General features: G+C 41.6%; 1 long non-coding RNA gene across 1 annotated transcript in view; it reads right to left on the reverse strand.

The window, feature by feature from the left end:
- LOC112448781 (uncharacterized) overlaps window positions 1-25279 on the reverse strand; it is a 90340-nt gene extending 65061 nt beyond the window's left edge. The window contains exons 1-2 of the long non-coding RNA XR_003037178.2: window positions 25134-25279; window positions 23687-23892 (exon numbers count right to left, since the gene is read on the reverse strand). This is a non-coding gene — a long non-coding RNA (uncharacterized lncRNA). The remainder of the gene's footprint in view (window positions 1-23686; window positions 23893-25133) is intronic.
- Window positions 25280-26613: the final 1334 nt, after the last annotated feature.

Consider the following 26613-nt stretch of genomic DNA (forward strand, 5'->3'; position numbering starts at 1 on the left):
CTCTTAACACAGAAGGACACACAAAACAAACGAACTGGCTGAACACGCTGTAGAACTGGATAGACTTCTCTTACAAACCGAGTTTGACTCTAGAAGTTTGTCCGTTCCTTGTCTCAGCTGCCAAGCCCTGGGGGCAGCTGGCGCTGCTTCAGGGAATCCTGAAGGAAAGAACCTCGGACAACAAATTGTCCCAGCAGCTTCTAGGGTCTTGCCCTTATATTCCCTGATTGGGGCCAGCTAGCCACGAGTAGGAAGGCTTCTGGCAGGCTAAGCCAAATTTTTACCGATTGCCGCACAACAGGCCAATGAATTCATTGAGAGCTGAGGTGTTGAGGCAAGGAAGAGACTTTAATCGGGGAGCCAGCTGACTGAGAAGAAAGCAGGCTAGCACCCCAAAATAATCATCTTGTCAGGGCCTGGTTGCCAGGTCCTTTTATGGAGGGAGGTGAGATAATAAAGAAAAAAAGACTATTCAATCCTTGCAAATGTCCCCTAGAATGGCAAGCCTCAGGCAGGGGAATGTGTTAGTTTCACTTCCTGCAGTCCTTCACAGGTGGGCGGCTCAGGTGGCAGGCCGTTTTGTTTGCTTACTGTCACAAAAAGGGCTAAAGTCACAGAAGCAGACCCAGTGTACATTTAAAATTAACCCTTCCGGGTTACACTTCCAATAACAAAGACACACAACCAGAAAAATCTCCAACAAGGGGGTTAAAGCTGGAACAAGATGTGGTACATATATACAGTAGACTATTTCTCACTCATTAAAAACACTTACATTAAGGAATAAGGACACTGTTAGCCACAGATGGACCCTGAAGGATCATAGGCACAGGGAAGTCAGTCAGGCAGAGGAAGACTATGGTATAGGATATACCTTCCCAGCAGAAGAAAAATAGGCATACAAGGCAAAAAATTTACAATCCACAAAGAGACTCAGAGAATTCAAAGACAAACAAAGGCTTCCAGGAAAAAAAGAATGTGTGATGAAGGGCCTTGAATGAGTTAGGAAGTCCTTATCCTCATAGACAAGAAATGTGAATCTTTAATAGAAAATCCACAAGGTATATTCTTTTCTCTCCTTCGATCTCTACCTTCCTTGCACAGATATGCAGAAATCTGTAACTCTGAGAGATGATCCACAATAATTATCTCCTAAGTTTTTTCTATGTATACACAGAAAAGTATAACTGAGATAGATAATTCAGAAGGACCTGATGTTCGGGACTCTTCTCATCCTTATATGGCAAAAAAAAAAAAAAGAGAGAGAGAGATGCCACCGCATAAATACGTATTCCTGAGTCAGGAGGCTGTACGCGGGCAAAAACCAGGAGATTGCAAATCGAGTGTACTGCACGGCAGCATCGACAAGATGGTAAAAAGGAGAGGAAAGCTGTGCGCACTCTCTTATCTCCGACCTCCCTGACGTGGGATGCTATCACGTTCCCTGGAGCCTGGACAGGCTTCTGTCCCACTGGTGAACAGGGGGTGGTTGACACAGCCTGGCAAGGTGCCCTTGGTTGACCCTTTAAAAGGTCTACTGTCTCCTATGTTCTGGCTGGGACCAGAGTCCCGTGTGGTATCAAGGCCTCAAGGGATTTGAAGGCAAGGTTCGGCTAGCCTCGACCTCTCCTGGTGCTGGGGATCCCAGCTCAAGCCTCATTCCTGAGAGTGCAGCCTCCTAGCACTAGCACCTAAGCACCTCGGCAGTGTACTGCGGTCCTGGGAAGATTAGCCCGGACAGGCTGTTTGTGTGATGCTTTAGGGAGAAAGATTACTGAGACTCAAGCCCTTTCAGGTTAGCTCAGGCACATTTCACTGCCCAAGAAGCGAACTTTCCCTGAGGTTTTGGTTACCCCAGGGATCAAATGTAGGCCTGAATAATGCTGCCGCCTTGTGGACATTTTCTGTAACTACAACATTTTCTCCAGTGTTCACTGGCAACTCACATCACGAGGGCTGGATTTCTGTTAATGACAGAAATCAACATTACCTGCCTCGGGAAATGTCATAGGGCAGGTAATGGAGAAATAAATTCCAACCACAGACGACTTTCAGTAACCCAATTGTCAAAGGCAAATTCTCCTGACAACCTTTTAGGGGGAAAAAAAAAAGCCTGACAAAATCAAACCTCCCCAACAGGACAAGATACTAAGGAACCCTAGTTGCTGGAGGACTGCCATTCAAAACGACAATGGGAATCAAACCCCATCAGTCACAGTGGTCATCATCGCCAATCTACAACTGATAAATGCGGGAGAGTGCCTGGAGGAGAAAGAATCCCCCTAAACTGTCTCTGGGACAGTTTCTGAATGCCTGAAAATATGCTGTCAGAGAGATTAAAACAAGGATCTGACATTCCCACACCTTGGTCTGTATCCTGAGAAAGCCATTGATCAAAAGGCACGGACACCCCAACAAAGCTTCAGCACGGCTTCCGAGAGCCAAGACATACTACCAGCAAATCTCCAACGAGGGATTAAAGCTGAAACAAGGTGTGGTACATATATACAGTAGACTATTTCTCACTCATAAAAACCATCACTGAAATTAAGTAATTATGACAGTAGTAGCCACAGGGATGGTCCTTGAAGGATCATACTAAGGGAAGTCTGTCAGGCAGAGGAAGACCCAGTATATGAGGTGCCTTCCAGGCAAAATAAATGTAGACATACAAGGCGACAAGCTTACAACCCAAAACGAGACTGAGAATTCAAAGTCAAACAAAGGGTTCCAGAGAAACGTAAGTGATGGCCCAGGAATGAATTAGGATGTCTGTGCCTACATACACAAGAAATCTGTCTTGTAATAGATAATGTACAGTGATTATCCCCTTCCTTCCTTTCTATTTTCCTTCCATATATAGACAGCAATCTGTATCTCTAAAGACAGAAATCTGTATCTCTAAGAGATAATCCACAAAAATTATCTCCTAACTTCCTTCTTTATATACACGGAAAAGTGTATCTGAGATGCAGAATTCACAAGGACCTGACACTTGGCACTCTTTTTGACCTTCTACGATTAAAAGTCCAAAAACACAATAGATATACACCATGGATACCTTATACCTGAATCCAGCGGCTATACACTGAGGACAAGCACAATACTGCAAATCGACTATCCTCCAACATAGCATCAGCATAATGTCAAAGAAAAAGAAAGAAAAACAATGCCTGCTTTATTCCCTCTGACCTCCTTGACTTGGGGTGTGATCCATTCTGGAGCCTGTGCAGGCTTGCGTCTCCAGGCTAGACTGCTGTGTTTTTGTGACAGCCTGGCAGGGTGTTCATTGAGCCCTTTTTAAGCCTATAGAGTCTGCTGTGCTCTGGTTGGGACCAGAGACCCGAGTGGGATCGAGTCCTTGAAGACCTTGGGGCAATAGTCACCTAACCTCCACGTCTCCTGGTGCTGGAGCTCCCAGCTCAAGCCTCCTCCTAGGCACTGAAGCACAGTTAGCAAGGTGCTGTGGCTCCCACTGGGATTAGTTTGGAAGCCGTGTGAGTGTGTGTGTGTGTGATGCTTTATGGTGAAAAAGTAGAGAGACAGAAGGCCTTAAATTTTCGTTCAGGCACATTCCGCTCTGTTTCACAACCCTGGAAGCCAACTTTCCCTAAGGTTCTGTTTGCCCCGGAGTGAGCTATGGTTTTTCCTGTGGTCATGTATGGATGTGAGAGTTGGACTGTGAAGAAAGCTGAGCGCCAAAGAATTGATGCTTTTGAAGTGTGGTGTTGGAGGAGACTCTTGAGAGTCCCTTGGAGTGCAAGGAGATCCAACCAGTCCATTCTAAAGGAGATCAGTCCTGGGTGTTCTTTGGAAGGAATGATGCTAAAACTGAAACTCCAGTACTTTGGCCACCTCATGCGAAGAGTTGACTCATTGGAAAAGACTCTGATGCTGGGAGGGATTGGGGGCAGGAGGAGAAGGGGACGATAGAGGATGAGACAGCTGGATGGCATCACCAACTCGATGGACGTGAGTTTGAGTAAACTCCGGGAGTTGGTGGTGGACAGGGAGGCCTGGCGTGCTGCAATTCATGGGGTCTCAAAGAGTTGGACACGAACGAGCGACTGAACTGACTTGACTGAACTGAGCATCAAAAAAGTGCTGCCAACTTGTGGACATTTTCTGTAACTACAACTTGACCAAAGGCGGTTACCAGCACCTCCAATTCACAAGGGGGCAGGGGTGCTGTCATTGACAGCTTGCCTCCAGCAAGGTTCTGAGGTAAATATTAGAGAAATAAATTGTAAACACACCCAACGTGCAAGATTCCAATTGAAACGTAAACTTTCCACACATTCCTAAAATAAAAAATAAAATAAATGAAAGAAAAAAAACCCTAACCACCACAAAACAAGATGCTCAGCACCCCTAATTATTGCAGGAGGAATGCTAATCAAAACGACAACAAGAAATCAAATCCCACCAGTCAGAATGGCCATTCTCACAAGTCTAAAACCATATATGCGAGAGAGCAGAGAGGAATGGGAAACCCCTCACATGGTCGACGGAAGGAACACTAGCAATAGCCACTAGAACTGACAGCTTCTGCACGGCAGAAAAAAAAATTCTCAAGAGAGCTAACCCTAGGATCTGACACTCCCACACCTGGGCCTATATCCTGAGAAAACCATTATTCAAAAAGTCACATGCACCCCAACATTCACTTGAGCACTACTTACAAGCGTTAAGACAGAGCCAGCAAAATGTCCACCGTTAGATTAAAGCTCTAAAAAGACCTGGTACTTATAGGCAATGGACTAGTCTTCAGCAATGAAAAATGGCCCTGAAATTATGCAAGTATTCCACTTGTAGCCAGAGAAATGGACGCTGGAGGATCACATACTAAGAAAAATATGATGTGCCTTCTAGGCAAAATTTAAAAAGAGATACAAAGGAATTAAATTACAACACAAAAACTGGCTAAAAATTCAAACACAAGAATTTTTAAAAAATAAAAAAGGAAAGGCCAAGGAATTAATTAGGAGGTTGAGGAAAAGCAGTACATCAAGGCTGTATATTGTCACCCTGCTTATTTAACTTCTATGCAGAGTACATCATGAGAAATGCTGGGCTGGAGGAAGCACAAGCTGGAATCAAGATTGCCGGGAGAAATATCAATAACCTGAGATATGCAGATAATACCACCCTTATGGCAAAAAGTGAAGAAGAACTGAAGAGCCTCTTAATGAAAGTGAAAGAGGAGAGTGAAAAAGTTGGCTTAAAGCTCAACATTCAGAAAACTAAGATCATGGCATCTGGTTTCATCACTTCATGGCAAATAGATGGGGAAATGGTGGAAACAGTGTCAGACTTGATTTTTGGGGGCTCCAAAATCACTGTAGATGGTGACTGCAGCCATGAAATTAAAAGACACTTATTCCTTGGAAGAAAAGTTATGACCAACCTAGATAGCATATTCAAAAGCAGAGACATTACGTTGCCAACAAAGGTCCGTCTAGTCAAGGCTATGGTTTTTCCAGTGGTCATGTATGGATGTGAGAGTTGGACTATAAAGAAAGCTGAGTGCCGAAGAATTGATGCTTTTGAACTGTGGTGTTGGAGAAGACTCTTGAGGGTCCCTTGGACTGCAAGGAGATCCAACCAGTCCATTCTAAAGGAGATCAGTCCTGAATATTCATTGGAAGGACTGATGCTGAAGCTGAAACTTCAATACATTTGCCACCTCATGCGAAGAGTTGACTCATTGGAAAAGACCCTGATGCTGGGAAAGATTGAGGGCAAGAGGAGAAGGGGACGACAGAGCATGCGATGGTTGGATGGCATCACCGACTCAATGGACATGGGTTTGGGTGGACTCCAGGAGTTGGTGGTGGACAGGGAGGCCTGGCGTGCTGCGGTTCATGGGTTGCAAAGAGTCGGACATGACTGAGTGACTGAACTGAACTGGGAATAACACATACACAGAAATTTGTGTCTATACTGGATACTCCACAAGGACCTGATGATCAGCACAGGGAACTATGCTGACCTTCTGCAAAAACCTCTATGGCAAAAGCATACAAATAGAACAGATATGCTGTATGTATGTGTCATAAATGAATCAGGCAGCTGTACACTGACGGCAAACAGAAAACTGCAAAATTATATACTTCAACATAGCATAGGCATGGAATTAAAGAAAATAAAAGCATTGCCTTGTTTATTCCCTCCAACCTTCCTGACTTGCACTGCTGCTCCATCCCTGGAGCCTGAGCAGACTGGAGTCCCATCCCTGAACTGGGGTGGAGTCGAGACAGCCAAGAAACAAGACCTTAATTGAGACCCTTCTTAAACTTCTTTTGTCTGGTTTCCCTGACTAAGACCAGAGTTTCTAGTGCACCCAAAGGATGGGGGACCCAACCCTCTGTCTTCCAGGACCTTGGAAATGTCACCTAGTCCCCAGGACCTCGGGTGCTGGAGTCCCCAACTCAAGCTTCCTTCCTGAGAGTGCAGCCTCCTAGGCCCCTCAGCAGGGTGCTGTGGCCTCGGCTGGAATGAGTCTGGAGGGGAAGGGTGAAGCTTTAGGAGGAGGAAGTGAGACACAACCCCTTAAGTTATTGCTCAGGCACGTTCCACTCCAATTCACAGCCCAGGAAGCCAAGTTGCTTTAAGGCTCTGGTTGCCCAAGGAACCAGAGATGGCCTGGGGGACGTGCTGACACCTTGTGGACACTTTCTGTAACTACAACTGCATCTCTGGAGCTTACTGGCACCTCTATTTCTCAAGCGTTGGAATCTGTTAATGACAGCTGTCCTCAGCTGTCCTGGGGGCAGGAATTGCAGAAATAAATTCCAAATACAACCAGCTTTCAGGAAGCCAACTGTCACAGGTAAATTTTCCTCACACCGCTTATGGAAAAAAAACAAAGACCCAAACGTCCAACACAGGACAAGATGCTCAGCATCCCTAACGCAGGAATGGCAATTAAAGTGAAAACAAGAAATCAAGTCCCATCAGAGCATCCTCAGAAGGCCACAAACACTAAAGGCAGGAGAGCCTGAGGAAAGGGGACACCCCTATACAATAGGTGGGAAGGCACAGTGACAACATGCAGTATAAAGGACAGTCTCTGAATGCCTGAAAATACACTATCCAGAGAGGCTAAGCCTAGGATCTGACATTCCCACGTCTGGGCCTAGATCCCGAGAAACCCGCCATTCAAAAATCCACATGCACCTGACCTAGCCCTGCAGCACGACTCACAACAGCAGACACAGAGAGAGAGCAAAATCTGTACCAGCACATTAAACTTAAACAAGACGCTACGTATACACAATGGACTATTAGCCATAAAAACCAAAACCAAAGTAAGGAAATTATGCCACTGGTAACCACAGGGATAGCTCTAGAAGGACCATACCCTAAAAGAACTCAGCCAAAGGAAGGCAGTAACACAAGATGTCCCTTCTAGGCAAAATTTTTTTTAAAAAAAAGTGAAACAAAAGAAAGAATTTACAACCCAAAGACAAACTCTGAGAATTCTAATTAAAACCAAGAGTTAAAAAAAAAAAAATGAAGGCCCTGGGATGAATTAGGAGGTTGGGACTAATATAGACCCAGAAATCTGTATCTGTAATAATAATCCACAAGGATTATCAGCTTCCTTCCTTCCTCTCTCCCTTCCACATGCACACAGAAATCTCTCTCTCTCTCACCTATACACAGAAATGTGCATCTCTAAGAGATATTCCACATGGACTATTTTCTTCCTTCCTTCCTCATATACACAGAACACTGTATTGAGAAAGATGACCCACAAGGACCAGATGCTCAGCAGGTTGCTTGACCTTCTGCGATAAGCTCTATGGCAAAAGAACCCAAAAAAGGCTAAATATGCTCCATAGATACACCATACCTGAATCACACGACTGTGTACTGACAACAAGCACAGGGTGGCAGATTGACTGTACTCCCACATACAATCGGGATGAAGTCAAAGGAAAGGAGAGAAAAACCAATGCCAACTTTATTCCTTCCAAGCTCCCTCATCTGGGCTTCGATGGCATCCCAGGAGCCTGAGTAGGTTTGAGTCCCAAGGCTGGACTGGGGTAGGGTCCAGACAGCCTGGCAGGGTGCCGTTCATTGAGCCCCTTTTTAGTTATTATTATTATTATTTCTGAGTCCCTTTTAAAATCACAAATGTCTGCTTGTCTTGACTGGGACAAGATTCCTGAGTGGAATCGAAGCCGGGAGGATTGTGGAGGCAATAGTGACCTAGCCTGAGCATCTCCTGGTGCTGGGGTTCCCAACTCAAGCCTCCGTCCTTAGAGTGCAGCCTCCTAGCACCCAAGTACCCTCAGTTGGGTGCTGTGGTTTCTGTTGGGATTAGCCTGGGGGTCGGGTATGTGAAGCTTTAGGGGGAAGAAACCGTGAGACACAAGCCTGCAGGCATTTGTTCTGGCGTGTTCCACTTCAATTCACAGCCCAGGAAGACACTTTCCCTAAGGCTCTGGTTGTCTGAGGAACTAGAGGCGGGCAGGCGAAAGTGCTGCCGCCTTGTGGAGACTTCCTGTAATGACAGCCACACCATGTGTGCTTACCCGCACTTCTACTTCAAAGGTCCTTGTTGTTCAGTCACTCAGTCATGTCTGACTCCTTGCAACCTCATGGTCTGCAGCACGCCAGGATTCCCTGTCCTTCACCATCTCCCAGAGCTTGCTCAAACTCATGTCCATTAAGTCAGTGATGCCATCCAACCATCTCATCCTCTGTTGGCCTTTTTTCCTCCTGCCTTCAATCTTTCTCAGCATCAGAGTCTTTCCCAATGAACCTGCTCTTCGAATCAGGTGGCCAAAGTATTGGAGCTTCAGCTTCAGCATCAGTCCTTCCAAAGAATATTCAGGACTGATTTCCTTTAGGATTAACTGGTTTCATCTTGCAGTCCAAGGGACTCTCAAGAGTCTTCTCCAACACCACACTTCAAAAGCATCAATTCTTCGGCGCTCAGCTCTCTTTATGGTCCAAATTTCACATCCATACATGACTACTGGAAAAACCATGGCTTTGACTAGACGGGCCTTTATCGTCAAAGCAACGTCTCTGCTTTTTAATATGCTGACTAGGTTGGCCATAGCTTTTCTTCCAAGGAGCAAACATCTTTTAATTTCATGACTGCAGTCACCATCTGCAGTGATTTTTGAGCCCAAGAAAATAAAGCCTGTCACTGTTGTTCCATTATTTCCCCATCTGTTTGCCATCAAGTCATGGAACCAGATGCCATGATCTTGGTTTTGTGAATGTTGAGTTTTAAGCCAAATTTTTCACTCTCCTCTTTCACTTTCATCAAGAGGCTCTTTAGTTCCTCTTCACTTTCTGCAAGTAAGAGTGGCTTATCTTTAGGAATGCAACAAGTGCGATTTATCACATAAAAGATGAGAGGGGAAAACCGCGGTAATTTCTATTAAGAATTATACTTGAACCAGTGCAGTTAGACTACAAAGAAGAGATGAAAGACACGGGAATTGGAAAGTAAGAAATACAAAACCATCATTTACTGTATACCATGTGATTGTGTCAAAAATCCAAACAATTTTTAAAATAAATTTGAATTTAGGATGATCACTGCCCAGTGATTCATTCGTCAGTGATCCATTGCATTCCTTTATAAAAATAAAAGGAAATTGAAAACAAAAGAATTTTAAATATGATTTACTAAAATGCCTAAAAGACCAAATACCAGAGAAGGCATAGGCTCCCCACTCCAGTATTCTTGGGCTTCTCTTGTGGATCAGCTGATAAAGAATCCACCTGCAATGAGGGAGACCTGGGTTCAACTCCTGTGTTGGAAAGATCCCCTGGAGAAGGGAAAGGCTACCCACTCCAGTACTCTGGCCTGAAGAATTCCATGGACTGTATAGTCCATGGGGTTGCAAAGAGTCAGACACGACTGAGTGAATTTCACTTTCACCAAAAATATGTAAAAGACCAAATACCTAGGAATAAATCTAGTACAAGTTAGACTGCAAACTGCAAAATATTATTGAATAAAATTAAAGGGGAAACACTTAAAGGCCTGAATAGAGGATATATCAGATTTTTGGATTAAAAATTTCAATATTGTAAAGCTATCAGTTCTCCCCAGATTGATCCATAGATTTATTAATTAAAATCCCTGTGGGAGAAGGAGAGGGTGGGAAGATTTGGGAGAATGACATTGAAACATGTAAAATATCATGTAAGAAACGAGTTGCCAGTCCAGGTTCGATACACGATACTGGATGCTTGGGGCTAGTGCACTGGGACAACCCAGAGGGATGGTATGGGGAGGGAGCAGGGAGGAGGGTTCAGGATGGGGAACACATGTATACCTGTGGTGGATTCATTTTGATATTTGGCAAAACTAATACAATTATGTAAAGTTTAAAAATAAAATAAAATTTAAAAAAATAAATAAATAAGCTAAACCCATAAACGCCTGTTCCCTGCTGATAGGGTGGCCACACTCATTAAAAAAATAAATAAATAAAATAAAATCCCAGTAGAATTCTCCAATATATATATATTTTTTAATCCCAGTAGAAGTTGTTGTGGAAATTATCAAGATGGCTGTAAAACCATATGGCAAGTCAAAGGATTTAGCATGTCCAAGCAAGAAGAACAAACCTGGAGAATTTACATCATCATCTGTGGAGAATTTTTATTATAAAGTAATTAACACAATAGGAAATTGATCCATGGAGAGAAAACCCAACCAAGGGAACAGAATTGAGAATTTAGAAGGACATACACACACAGAAAGAATTATCTGATTTATGATACTGCTGCTGCTAAGTCACTTCAGTCATGTCTGACTCTGTGCGACCCCATAGACGCAGCCCACCAGGCTCCCCCGTCCCTGGGATTCTCCAGGCAAGAACACTGGAGTGGGTTGCCATTTCTTTCTCCAATGCATGAAAGTGAAAAGTCAAAGTGAAGTCGCTCAGTCGTGTCCGACTCTTCACAACCCCATGGACTGCAGCCTACCAGGCTCCTCCGTCCATGGGATTTTCCAGGCAAGAGTACTGGAGTGGGCTGCCATCGCCTTCTCCAGATTTATGATAATAGGGACAGTGTAATGGAAAGACTGACTTTTTAGTGATGGTTCTGGGTTGATTGGCTCGCTAGAGGGGAACAAAATGCCTTGAAACTCAGCATAAAAAAAAAAAATTCAATGTCCAATGTATTCCAGGTGCAAAAGTGAAACATAGAATCATGTGAATAACCTCCTGGGAGTATTAAATATGCCATAAACATTGTTGCATTACATTGCTTCTCCATTTCTGTTTATGAGGTGTGCAGGGGAGCTCAGTCATGTCTGACTCTTTGAGATACTTACTACTTGTTAACTGAATGAAGCAGTGGTTTAACTCAAAATATGAACTGGAGTATCACATTCTTTTTTTTGTATAAAATATCTATAACTCCAACTATAACATTATTAATCTTTTTGCTGTAGACATCTTGACTGTGTGATTTTTAATGAGGTAAACTATTCATTGATGTAACACTTGCAAAAGATAGGTATTCTACCTTAAATTATATACTAATCGCATTAGAATGGTTTAAGAAAAAAAGTCAATGCCTTTACAAATGTTGCCACTTTTATGCATTTCTGTACACCTAAAACGAATTCAGGAATGTTGTATTTTCTCCATCCATCTAGAAAGTTCTGCATTCTCTTATCTCCCTATGGTATCCAAGAAATCTATCATGGTTATCCTTTCCTGAATAACATCAAGGGTATTATTTTTGCTTCCTTCCTGAATCCCTGTACTCACTGTACTTGTTGGTCACTTATCAAACACTGCTTTTCTTTGTCAGAAAATTAAAGTGTTAGCTCCTCAGTTGTATCCAACTTTTTGCAACCCCATGGACTGTAGCCCACCAGGCTCCTCTGTCCATGGGATTCTCCAGGCAAGAATATTGGAGTGGGTTGCCATTCCCTTCTTCAGGGGATCTTCCCAACCCAGGGATCAAATCTGGATCTCCCACACTGCTGGCAGATTCTTTACCAACTGAGACATCAAGTATAGAATAAAGCTGTGTGGCTCCAGATGAATTTTAAACTCCTTTGCTAGAGGTAGAAATCATGCCTATTTACCAATAATCTAACATTATATTTTGGACATAGCATAATTTAATTGACTTGTTACAAAGACTGATCAAGTTTGAGCTAAGATCTAATATATGAAACAAATCTTCAAATATTAGGAATAATATCTCTTGAAGATATAGTAAAAGTTATAATTGACTTCCAACTAATGGAAGTCACAAGACTGAAGAACAAAAATAAAACCAATTCAAGGAAGTCTGCATTTAAAGAACAAAAATAAGACCTATTCAAAAACAAATAAATAAAACTGTTTATAAACCTTCAGAGATGGTAGAATGCTAAAATATTGTGCAAAATCAAACCTACTCCATTTAGTTCCTGACATATTCCAAAAAGACAGAGAGAAGATCCAATAGGTTTCATCAGGTCAGTTGCTAAGCAACTCATTGCTAAGACAAATGTAAAGTGCCTTGATGATGATAATGGGCATCAGGGGATGTCCTCGCATTGGTCCAGTGACAGGACTGTAGAGAAATACAAAAGAAGGATAAAATCCAGGTGGTCCTCAGATGCTAACCTCAAACGACTGACCTTTGAAAAGGTCTTATGTCTTTAGCAGAAACATGGCAATGGCACCCCACTCCAGTACTCTTGCCTGGAAAATCCCAAGGACGGAGGAGCCTGGTGGGCTGCAGTCCATGGGATCGCTAAGAGTCCAAAACGACTGAGCGACTTCACTTTCACTTTTCACCTTCATGCTTTGGAGAAGGAAATGGCAACCCACTCCAGTGTTCTTGCCTGGAGAATCCCAGGGACGGGGGAGTCTGGTGGGCTGCCGTCTATGGGGTCGCACAGAGTCGGACACGACTAAAGCAACTTAGCAGCAGCAGCAGCAGCAGCAGCAGAAACGTAAGTACTGAACACTTGACCATTTCACAGCAGATATTCTTCATTACAGAAGTGCTTCACGAGTCACAAGAGTACTAGGAAAGCAATCTGAGTAATGACATGCTTAAAATAAAACAAAAATTTCATTTCCATCTCCATTTCCATATTTTCCATTTATGTTAAAAAGTAGTATGCTTAAAATTAAATTCTAAGCTCTTATTATTACTGTCATTTTCACTGCTAATGAGTAAAAACTTCATTTATGATTTTAAAAAGTTCTAACAAGTGTACTAGTAGCATGTGAAGGTTTTTGAAAACGCACCAGGTACCTTTTACTAACTAGTGGCAATTACATTTTTTATAATTTTACAGTCATACAGAGAAATAAGAGCATACTCAAAGAGAATAATAAAAGAACAGAGGTAAAATAAAGTCCTAATTGTCGAAATGTAAAGACAGATTCTACACTACAAGGATATCTGTACTGGTTTCTCGTAACAACTGACGTGCATGGAAGACAAATCATGAACGCAAGTCTCTGGTCCCAGCGCAAGACAGAGGATTTAAACCCGCGGGGGAGCAGCAAGAAGCGGTGAGCCACATGCGCCTTTCCCCATGATCATAAATTCTCAGGAGACACAGATGCGGACCCTCTACAAACTGGCGACAGTCTGAGACAATCTTGTGGCTTCCCTGGTGGCTCAGAGGGAAAAGAATCTGCTGCAATGCAGGAGGCCGGGGTTCGATCCCTGGGCTGGGGAGATCCCCTGGAGGAAGGCATGATAACCCACTCCAGTAATCTTGTCTGGAGAATCTCATAGACAGAGGAGCCTGCTGGAGGCTACAGTCCATAATCTGGCTGTGTGAGCACATGGTCATTAACGTCATGAGTTGTTTCTGCTTTGGGGATCACCTTAGAGCGTTCTACAGGCAAATATCTTATATATAGCAGAGCAGACTTCAAAGGAAAATGAATGGTACTCTTCGATTTTCTTCCTCTCAGGGTAATTTTAAAATTGTTTTCACTCTGATTCATTGATGGGCTCAAAAGTAAGTTAAACCGTCCTACTACTGACAAGAGTTGCCGACAGCTACACAGAACAAGGTTGAAAAAAGGTGGGACTCAAAGAAAGTGTAATTTTTTTATAATAAATAATCTTTCATGGAAAGTTTTCTAAAAGTTACATTTGTGTCTCAATTTTTAAAGGTAAACTTTTATAATTTAACAAAAAACTAAATTAAAAATGAAATGTCTTTGATAAATTAACTATGGGAACACTTGAAATACTTAAAAATGATAAGCTAGTGTTCATAGTGCTGATTGAATTCATATGTCAGCTGTCAGGTACAGTGTGAGTGCCTCTGTGCTGAGAGCTCTCTATTGTTCAGTCCTTCAGTCGTGCCCAGCTGTTTGCGACCCCATGGACTGTAGCCCACCAGGTCCTCTGTCCATGGGGTTCTCCAGGCAAGAATACTGGAGTGGGGTGCCATTTCCTTCTCCAGGGGATCTTCCCAACCCCGGGATTGAACTCAGTTCTCCTACATTGGCAGGCAGATTCTTTACCACTGAGCCACCAGAGAAGTCCCCCAACTCCTTTGAGCCAAGGTTGCTGGCCTGCCTCTGTTTATTCTGTGGAAGCTGAGATGGAAACCACAGCCAGCTCCCTGCCCCTCCTCAGCTCGAAGGCCAAGTGGGCAGCTCCCCCCTCCCCCGCACCCCATCATGCCTCACTGAGCATCCTCTGGCCAGCATTTTTCCATTGGAACCACTGAACAGGCCATTTTCATATGTTCTGTGTGGATTAAGTACAAAGAGCACTGTGCACCTCCATTAAAATAGAAAGCTAATTGTTCCAATGTTAACAAGCATAGATCAAGTGTTATTATTAACAAATAAAAAGACCAACACCTTTGGGAGCTGCCAAGGGTTTTCACAGATTTCTACCTTCAAAGAGTCAGTTTTAATAGAGTCAGTTCTTTTTTCTGCCTTCCCACTCCATTTAATCAATTAGAAAAGGCAGGTCTGCTTATTTTCAAAACCCACATTTCCCAATAGGAAATCAACAGCCCAGAAAACAATTATGGAAAACGGGGCAGAGCAAAATGCAAGTCATTCATTCTGTTTAAAATTTTCCTGAACATCCATTTTCTGTTGCTTCTTTCTCACCTAAATGGGTTATACCTATGCCCTCAAAAGCTAAAGTCTGGAATATGAAGAATTGTTTTGGCTAATACAGAAAGCACTTCCTTACAATATCAGAACTAAAGGCCAGAGTCTTAGAGAGTAGGTAAAAACATCCTTTCTCTTTCGGTCTACTAATTTCTTCAATCTGATGAAGAATGATCTGATTTCTTCAAGTTAATTTGATCCAAATCAGAAATAGAGCTAATGTACATAGTTTTGAATTTGAAGTATTAATAAACCAGTTTTAGCTCATAGTTACTGTTTTATGTATCTCACAAGAACTTTCTCCAACTAATCCATAAACAGGATGACTAAATACAGTTTTGTAATGTATGTTTTTGAAAAAAAGTTCATCATCTTCAGGTAAGAGAAAGGCTGTAATAATGCCTTTCAGAAAAGTAAGAAGAATATGAGCTCTCCTGCTGCTGTCTGCCCAGCACCGGGGAGGCAGAGCTCAGCACATTAAAAACACTGTCTGGTGAAGGGCTGGATCTTATTTGTGCCCAGTGTTCTCAAGAGCCCCAAGGCGACAACGAAGATGTTGTCAAAGTGTAGCTGGAAATCTGTTAGTGATTCTCACGACGTTGATGGCGGTTTTACAGTCATCACTTTGAAACTTGTAAGCCAGAGTTTTGGTAAGAGTGCACGCTTTCTGCAGATGTATGAAGAAATGCTTTGTGCTGTGGCTGTGTGTGTCTAAGACTTGAAATAACTGTGTGACTTGGCACTCAACTGTACATTTAGGTAACGCCACAAATCAAACTGGTTATCTCAGTTTATAAAAGTGAAATTTTCAGGGATGTCCCTGGTGGTCCAGTGGTTAAGAATCCACCTTAACCAAAGTCAGACACAACCGAGCGACTGAACAACAAATCTATGGAAAACTCTACAAGTCTATATTCATTGTGAGTTGCTCTTATGTCTGAATTAAAATGTTCCTACTGGGATAGCAATGCATTTTCACTTGAATAATGCTTGTCCACCACCTCCCACTGATAATGGCAAAGGTGAGCAATGAGCAGAGAAAAGAGAAAGAGGTGAAAAGGCAGGACTGGAAAAGGAAGAGAAGAGCCCATAGTTGGTTATTGGATCAGACCTTCTGCTCTGTGGAGTGTTGTCACCATCAGTCAACGGGGAGGAAGGGAAAGGGGACAGAATTCATTAAATAAGGAGCTCAGAATCTGCCTGCAATGCAGGAGACCCCAGTTCGATTCCTAGGTCAGGAAGATCCTTTGGAGAAGGGATAGGCTACCCACTCCAGTATTCTTGGGCTTCCCTAGTGGCTCAGCTGGTAAAGAGTCTGCCCACAATGCAGGAGACCTGGGTTCGATCCCTGGGTTTGGAAAATCCTCTGCAGAAGGTAACAGTATTCTGCAGCATACTCCAGTATTCTGCCCTGGAGACTTCCATGGACTGTATAGTCAGTGGGGTTGCAAAGAGTCAGACAGGACTGAGTGACTTTCACTTTCAAAGAGCTCAGGAAGTCACAGAGATTCAGAGTCAGCAGGAGGTGAGAGCTTCCTGCCATAGTTCCTGAAACCCTTGGTCTCTGGTTGATAGAAGATAATGCTCAATGACATGTATGTACATCAGTGACCCTTCTATGCTTCTGAGGTGTATTATGCATCAGCAGCAGTGAACTCAAGCCTCGCAGTTTCTTGAGAGACAAATCACTTACCAAACTGTCTTAGGACATCTGAACTGTCTTGTTTTTTTCATTCGCTTTTATCAAACTGCCTGAGCCTAATGGGCAAAGGTGCTGTGTGGTTTAATTTCTCAGTGAAGGGTTCAAAATAAATGGAAAGAATATTTCAAATACCTCTGCTATTTTAACACAGAAATTAAATGCAAGATCGACCAAAGTCTGGGTTATTTCAAAATCATTCCTTTCAAAAAGAAAGACCTAACTACTTCCAAGTAATTTGGAACAAGTTATTTCATAATCAGATTTTTAACTTTGATGGTATTATTTTTGTTCTGCTAATGCAGATGAGGGGTTTCCCCAGTGGCTTAGATGGTAAATTAAAAAGAAACAGAAGTTACATCTCTAGAATTTAATCAGGGTACAACGGTGAGAAAGCAGAAATAACAGCAAAATAGAAAATATATTCCGTTCACATGCCACCGACAACATGTTGGGTATCAACGTTACTATAATATGGAATAAAGGTTAATTTAAAAAAGAATACTCAGGAAAAACACAAAAGCTTTTGGGTGTTCGTTCAGGTACATTACAGCCCTGAATTAAAACTCTCAAAAGCTCATTTCCCGGGTAATCACAATTGGGCTTGAGAAAAGCCCGCCTCCTTGTGGCCATTCCCTGCAATAGCAACCGTAAAAGATTTGCTTGGGAGTCCTTGTTCAGTCGCTCAGCGGTGTCCGACATTATGATATAAATTATTCAGGGCACATACAGCTCACTGTGGGGCTTCAGCGTAGTGGGTCGCCAGGCTGAGTTAGGCTCCAGGGCAGGGAAAGCTGGTTCAGGGTCCAGAAGAAAGTCTTTCAGGGGAGGTGCTCAAGTGCACTCCCTGAATAGAATTCAATTTAGAGAAGTTAACACTCAGGTTATCTCTTAGAGGATATTGGGAGTTTTCCAGGCAGTCAGGAAGGACAACGCGTGAAGAGGTGATGAACAGAAATAATCACAAATGACTCTGCATATCTAAGACGAAGAGGTGTTTGGATATAAGAGAAGGTGAGGGCGATTTACAAGGTTCAGATTCGGAGCACTTCTGTGTACCATGTCAGAGGCTTTGAATTTTGCACACAGGAACTGAGGAAACATTCAAACTTCAGAAAGGGAGGTTGGTGTTTGAAGGAAGACCCCGTGAGGACAGAAGGCTTCTCATGGGGCTGATCTAAATGACACCAATAAGACCTATTTTTTTGTTTTATGATTTTAAAATTTAAAAGCTGTATTAGGAAATAATTGACATACATCACTGTATAAGTTTAAGACATACAGCAAGACAGTTTTGATTGCTATGTACTGTGAAATGATTACCTCAGTAGGCTCAGCTAACATCCATCTTCTCATTCATCATTTTCTTATCTCATGAATTATGCCTCGAGTACTTCATAAGGCTTTAGATTTATGTATCACCAGCTGAGCTGTGCTCATTCTAATGCCTTTAAACAGAAATGTAACAGTCTCATTATTTTTCTTTACTTTTTTTTTATTGGCATATAGTTAGTTACTTTACACTGTTGTGTTAATTTCTGCTGTACAGCAAAGTGAATCAGCCACATGTATACACATATCCGCTCTTTTTAAAATTTCTTTCCCATTTAAGTCACCTTGGAGCACTGAGGAGAGTTTCCTGTGCTGCATAGTAGGTTCTCATTAGTTATTTATTTTAGACATCACAGCATTGTCCTGGCAAAGGGGTTTGCATAACTCAATGAAGCTCTGAGCCATGCCAAGCAGGACCACCCAAGACAGACAGGTCAAGGTGAAGAGTTCTAACAAAATGTGGTCCACTGGAGAAGAAAATGGCAACCCACTCCAATATTCTTGCCTGGAAAACCCCATGAACAGTATGAAAAGACAGCAGTCCATGGGATCGCAAAGAGTTGGCCACAATTTAGCAACTGCACAACAAAGTGAATATAAGATCCAATTTTTAAAAAAAGTATTTCCTGTTAGTTTTATAGAAGTACAATGGAAATATCTAGATTACTGGTAGTTACTGTTTCTTAAACTGTTTCACTGAAGTGTAATCGTCATATGCGTGGGTGTGTGCTTCACTCATGTCCTACTCTTTGTGATCCCATGGACTGTAGCCTGCCAGGCTCCTCAATCCATGGGATTCTCCAAGCGAGAACACTGGAATGGGTTGCCATTTCCTCCTCCAGGGGATCTTCCCGATGCAGGGATCAAACTTGTATCTCCTGTGGCTCCTGCATTGCAGGCGGATTTTTACCCACTGAGCCACCGGGGCAGGCCTGTAACTGGCATGTAAACAGTGATGTGCTGTGCTGTGCTTAGTTGCTCAGTTGTGTCTGACTCTGTGATCCCATGACTATAGCCTGCCAGGCTCCTCTGTCCATGGGGATTCTCCAGGAAAGAATATTGGAGTGGGTTACCATGCCCTCCTCCAGGGGATCTTCCTAACCCAGGGATCAAACTCAGGTCTCCTGCATTGCAGGTGGATTCTTTACCATCTGAGCCACCAGGGAAGCCCATAAACAATGACAGATTGAAGGACAACAGTAAAGCTCTACTTGACTGCCTGTGCTTGGTGTGTCCCACAGAACAGAATGACCCAGAACCTGCCTGGTCCCTCACACAATATTTCCTCATTAAATACTGGAGTGGCCTTTTCCATCACGTTTCTTGTTTTTGAACTTGCACTTGCCTCACATTTAAAGCAAAGTGTTACTTGCCGTTTCCCCTCTTTTGTTTTATTTACCACAACAAAACTCCTCTCTAAGTCTTCTATTCTTAAATTCTTCATCATATCCGTATGTTCCTATACAGAGCCTTAGTTGCCATATTCAGAGCTAACAACCAAATAAAAATTAGGGAAAAAAATATTTCTTTTCCCAGTGCAAGGGGTGCAGGTTCAATCCCTGGTCAGGGAACTAGATCCCACATGTCACAAACAAGACCAGGTGCAGAAAAACAAATACTTAAAAAATAAATAAAAATTTCTATTTCTTATGAGATTGTTTCAGAAACATTTCAGATCCACGATACTGTACTTCCATACATACCTAAAACGGGTTTTACAATAATCGATGCTATAGCTTCATAGAGTGTGACGTTGAGAATAATCTTCACCTAAGACCAGATAGGTCTTAAGTGATATGACATTGCTGAATTTTTCAGTCCAATACTGGTCTTTCATTTTGTCTGTATTACAGTAGTAAAATGTACAAATAAAAGCATAAAGATACAACAGTAAAAATAAATAAGTACTGTGGTCAAGAAACCGCAGTCAAAGTCCCTCCGTAGTTTCTCTGGACCTAGAGCTCCTCCATCCCCCCCTAGAGCTGTGCCCCATCCCCACTCCAGCTTCTCGGGATGCCCATGCTTCCTCACCCCATTGCCAGCTTTTCAGATGAATTCAGGAACCCTCCTGCAGACTAACAGTCGTGAGCAAAAGTGCAAGTGAGGTGAGTGTATGATGTGTTTACATTTTTAAAGACAAAAATGCCAATAAACTATCAAATAACATGTGAATCTTCAAGACAAGACTTAAAAATATGTGAAATTATGAGTGTTATGTGGCTGAAATTTGACAAAATATACAAGACTGCTGACTATCACTGCACAGCCTTCGTGTTCTGTTGAAGGGAAAGGATATTTATATAAATAACTGAAAACAGTGACTTTGTTAAAATGAAGGTAATAAAAGTTTACAAAATATGACTCAATTTTTTTCATCTAAACATTACTTTCCCTTCAATAGATCACCTTGATTTGTTCAATGAAAATTATACTACTTCTACATTATCTTTAAAATTAAAAGATAAATTAAAATGAAAAATATTAAAAAATCAGAATGACTTAAATTAAGCTTAATTTAAATGCCGCTAGAAGAAGCACAAGCTGGAATCAAGATTGCCGGGAGAAATATCAATAACCTCAGCTATGCAGATGACACCACCCTTACGGCAGAAAGTGAGGAGGAACTCAAAAGCCTCTTGATGAAAGTGAAAGAGGAGAGTGAAAAAGTTGGCTTAAAGCTCAACATTCAAAAAACTAAGATCATGGCATCTGGTCCCATCACTTCATGGCAAACAGATGGGGAAACAGTGGAAACAGTGTCAGACTTGATTTTTGGGGGCTCCAAAATCACTGCAGATGGTGACTGCAGCCATGAAATTAAAAAACGCTTACTCTTTGGAAGGAAAGTTATGACCAACCTAGATAGCATATTCAAAAGCAGAGACATTACTTTGCCAACAAAAGTCCATCTAGTCAAGGCTATGGTTTTTCCTGTGGTCATGTATGGATGTGAGAGTTGGACTGTGAAGAAAGCTGAGCACCAAAGGATTGATGCTTTTGAACTGTGGTGCTGGAGAAGACTCTTGCAAGTCCCTTGGACTGCATGGAGATCCAGCCAGTCCATCCTAAAGGAGATCAGTCCTGGGTGTTCATTGGAAGGACTGATGCTAAAGCTGAAACTCCGATACTTTGGCCACCTCATGCAAAGAGTTGACTCATTGGAAAAGACTCTGATGCTGGGAGGGATTGGGGGCAGGAGGAGAAGGGGACGACAGAGGATGAAATGGCTGGATGGCATCACCGACTCGATGGACGTGAGTTTGGGTGAACTGCGGGGGTTGGTGATGGACAGGGAGGCCTGGCGTGCTGCGATTCATGGGGTCACAAAGAGTCAGACATGACTGAGCGACTGAACTGAACTGAACTTTAACAATGAGAAAACAGAAAGAGAAATTAAGGAAACAATCCCATTTACCTTTGCAATGAAAAGAATGAAATACTTAGGAATAAATTTACCTAAAGAAACAAAAGACCTATATATAGAAAACTATAAAACACTGATGAAAGAAGTCAAAGATGACACAAATAGATGGAGATATATACCGTGTTCATGGATCAGAAGAATAAATATAGTGAAAATGAGTACACTACCCAAAGCAATCTATAGATTCAATGCAATCCCTATCAAGCTACCAATGGCATTTTTCATAGAACTAGAACAAATAATTTCACAATTTGTATGGAAACACAAAAAACCTCAAATAGCCAAAGTAATCTTGGGAAAGAAGAATGGAACTGAACAAATCAACCTGCCTGACTTCAGACTGTACTACAAAGCTACAGTCATCAAGACAGTATGGTACGGGCACAAAGACAGAAATATAGATCAATGGAACAAAATAGAAAGCCCAGAGATGAATCCACACAGCTATGGACACCTTATCTTTGACAAAGGAATCAAAAATATACAGTGGAGAAAAGACAACCTCTTCAACAAGTTGTTCAGGGAAAACTGGTCAACCACCTGTAAAAGAATGAAACTAGAACATTTTCTAACACCATACACAAAAATAAACTCAAAATGGATTAAAAATCTAAACGTAAGACCAGAAACTATAAAACTCCTAGAGGAAAACAGGCATAACACTCTCTGAGATAAATCACAGCAAGATCCTCTATGACCCACCTCCCAGAGTAATGGAAATAAAAGCAAAAATAAGCAAATGGGACCTAATTAAACTTAAAAGCTTTTGCACAGTGAAGGAAACTATAAGCAGTGTGAAAAGATAGCCTTCAGAATGGGAGAAAATAATAACAAATGAAGCAACTGACAAAGAATTAATCTTAAAAATACAAGCAGCTCATGCAGCTCAATACCAGAAAAATAAACGACCCAATCAAAAAATGGGCCAAAGAACTAAACAGACATTTTTCCAAAGAAGACACACAGATGGCTAACAAACACATGAAAAGATGCTCAACAGCACTTATTATCAGAGAAATGCAAATCAAAACCACAGTGAGGTATAATCTCATGCCAGTCAGAATGGCTGCTATCAAAATGTCTGCAGACAATAAATGCTGGAGAGGATATGGATAAAAGGGAACCCTCTTACACTGTTGGTGGGAATAATGCAAACTAGTGCAACCACTGTGGAGAACGGTATGGAGATTCCTTAAAAAACTGGAAATAGAACTGCCATATGACCAAGCAATCCCACTGCTGGGCATACACACCAGGAAACCAGAATTGAAAGAGACACGTGTACCTCAATGTCCATCCATTCAGCAGATGAATGGATAAGAAAGTTGTGGTACATATACACAATGGAATATTACTCAGCTATTAAAAAGAATGCATTTGAGTCAGTTCTCATGAGGTGGATGAAACTGGAACCTATTATACAGAAAGAAGTAAGTCAGAAAGAGAAACACTAATACAGCATATTAACATGTGTGTATGGAATTTAGAAAGATGATAATGATGACACTATATACAAGACAGCAAAAGAGACACAGATATAAAGAACAGACTTTTGGACTCTGTGGGAGAAGGCAAGGATGGGATGATTTGAGAGAATAGCACTGAAGCATGTATATTACCATGTGTGAAATAGATGACCAGGCCAAGTTCAATGCATGAAACAGGGCACTCAAAGCCAGTGCACTGGGACAACCCAGAGGAATGGGATGGGGAGGGAGATGGGAGGGAGTTAAGGAATGGGAGACATGTGTACACCCATGGCTGATTCATGTCGATGTGTGGTAGAAACCACCACAATGTTGTAAACTAATTAGCTTCCAATTAAAATAAATTAATTAATTTTTAGAAAAAGAAGTGTAAAAAAATAATAATAATCTGTGAAATAAGAATGACTCTAGAAACCGTTTGATGGGACATATGATGGCTTCTTAGTGGAAAGCTCAGCTAATTCTGAAATGTTTGCCTATTGAAATTACATCCCAACTAATAAATAACAACATATTAAGTAAGTTTGCTTTGTGTTTTTGTCAATTTATTTGTCACCTCTGACTTCTTCCCAACGTATCTGAAACTATAATAAGAATGTGTTTATACTCTTCAGCCAACTGATCAAAATAAAGGGATCTTTGAAATTATTACCTTTGGGCAACTTGCACAAACCCTTCACTAGCTTGAACCAGCTCCTCTGCCGTCTTCTCCAAAGAGGCAAACACTTCATTCTCCATGCCTTTTTTCTCCATTGAGAGGATCAGATGACAAAGCTGAACAGTCATCGCTGAGATGATTCTCTCGATGGCTTTGTTGCATGTCATGGAGCCGATGTCATTCAAGAGGAAAGACTCCATCTGTGGACAGAAGTGTGACACGAATGAGATGGAAAGAGGAAGGCTCGGACTTAACCCTCTAGTTAGGATGTAATAGATTACAACAGGTCCAAGTCCCTGCTATGACAGAAGTCAAAGAAATTGTAAAAATTACATTTCAAGCACATCAGAGAGCTGAGGCAGCAAGGATTAAGAGACATTAAAATTCCAGAGATGGGAGAATCTTTTGGAGACAAGTTAGTATAGATGATTGTTCTCCTGGGGGAATTTGTTAATTCTGGGCACAGTTTGAGGAACAGGGCCTGCATTTAGAAGTCCAGTGCTGGGCTGCCCCAGTGGTACAGTGGATAGGAATCACCTGCCAATGCAGTGGACAGGAGTTCAATCCCTGGTCCAGGAAGATGCCACACACGGAGGAGCAATGCCCATGCCACAACTCCTGAAGCCTTCGAGCCCTAGAGTCTGTGCTCTGCAACAAAGAGCAGTCCCTGCTCACTGCAACTAGAGGAAGCCCACACACAGCAACGAAGACCCAGTGCAATCAAAAAGGTTAATAAATAAATAAAAAAGAATTAGGACCAAGTTAAAAAAAAAAAAAGAAGTGCTAGAGGAAACAAAAAGAAAATTTTTATAATAAAAACACCCTCCCAAACTGTAGGAACATTACATAGTCCAATTGCTGAAAACTAAATATAAAGAGAAAAAAAATGATAAGCATCCAGAGAAAAAGTTATGCTATCTCTAAAGGAATACTATTAAATTTGACAGGTGACTTCCCCATAGAAAGAAAAGAATCCAGAAGATGATAGAATGACACCTCTAAAGCAATAAAAGAAAATAAATAAATATTTTTAACTTATTTCTTCTGTGTCTCAATGATTAAAAAATTAAAATATAAAATTTGTTTTTATTTAGTATTTTTAAACTTTATTATTTTAATGGATCATTTTTAATTGGATACCCATACAATATTTTTAGTATGAACTCTGTTCATAAAACATTTTAATGCACCAAAAATGTATTATAAAATAAATTATTCCAGATAAGAAGAGTTTATTCTAGATTTAAAAAAATTACTCCTTCTAAGAGAAGGAGAATATGATTATTCCTGCTTCTGAGTATGCTTAGAGATCAGCCAACACCATCTTACACCAAGAGCATGAGTCATAAAAACCATTTGATTCATCTTTAACTGACAATCATGAAAGTGTAGCCACCCATAGAGAACCAACAAGGGGGAAAACATGGACATTTTTGCTTACCTTGATGGGAAGATGCTTTCCACACTCTAAGCCAAAGAGCAGAAGACTGGATTCACTGTATATGTAAGAAATCCAGTTTTTTAAAACCAGCCACAGGAATCGATTCACATCCACACTGCAATTCGAGACTGTGGTATCTCCCGACTGTTAGCTGACTCTGTCACTGACGTCACTGACAGTATTGCTGACAAGCAAACATCATAATTTATGCATAGAACTATTGAAGGTCTATTGTCTCTGCAGTATTGAAAGTCCTGCTTATTTACAGAAACAGGAATCAGATACAGTCGGAGAAAGAATCTAAATGTTTTAATCAATTCAGTCATAAAAATAAGACTCAACTGTGTGTCTTTGAAAAGTTTTGTTGAGGGCAACTGAAAGGAAATTAGGCTTCTACAAATAAGATCGCTAAGCAGTTTAATTAACCTGGCTCCTTTCCAGCTCCCTCGTGTGTAGATTTTTGCAAGAATCTGGTTTGTGAGTGAATATTCAGGCTGGTGTTTCCTGGGGAACAATAAAAGAAATGGAGTCTTAAAGTGGAGAGGAAATAGAATTAAATATGTATTTAATGTGTGTATTGAGTCCCAAGGGCGTCCCTGGTACCTCAGATGGTAAAGAATCTGACTGCAATGCAGGAGACCAGGGTTTGATACCTGGGTTGGGAAGATCCCCGGGAGAAGGAAATGGCAGCCCACTCCAGTATTCTTGCCTGGAGAATTCCACAGACAGAGGAGCCTGGCACGCTACAGTCTATGGGGTCAGTGTGTGTGTGTGAGTGACTCACACACACACACACACACACACACACTGAGTCCCAGATGTTTTCCATATATCATCTTCCTTATTTCCTAAAGCAATTTAATTAGATAAGTGTTATGAATTTCACTTTGAATTTCTCTTTACAAGTGAGGAAACAAAAGACTGGGGGACATGAATGGTGCCAAACCTTTGAGAATTATTTCCTATTCAAATTATCACTCATTCCTCGATTTGCAATAAGTTCCTAAAGACTGCATGGTGTTTGAGTTGCGTCTAATCAGGAAAACAGAAATCAGTTTAGATACTTAAAACAGAGAGAATTTGATTCAAAGAGTTCAATATGAAAGCTTTGGGAAGGATAGTTGATTTCAGGCAGTACTTCTGGATATGGTTGAGTGAGGAGACTGTCAAATGCTTTCCCCTAAAAACAACCATAAAGATGGACAAAATTGCCCCCAATCATTCTGCACTCTGGAAATTGGCCAGAGGCATTTAATAATCTGAAAAGTTTACACTTGAACAAATGCTGGACTTGGTAGAAATCAATGGCATTCTGGTCTGTGTCTAATCCCATCTCTCCCTTCAACATGGAATTCTACCAGGGAGGGAAAAGCCATGAGAACTAGCAACTTTTCTTTTGCAACTAAAGGGGACTCACTCAATTTGGAGCTGCAGACAATGGCCACACTCAGGATCCTTGTCAGGATCCCACTCAGTGAAA

This window comes from Bos taurus, chromosome 11 (genome assembly GCF_002263795.3).
Source record: "Bos taurus isolate L1 Dominette 01449 registration number 42190680 breed Hereford chromosome 11, ARS-UCD2.0, whole genome shotgun sequence".
NCBI classification, from domain to species: Eukaryota; Metazoa; Chordata; class Mammalia; order Artiodactyla; family Bovidae; genus Bos; species Bos taurus.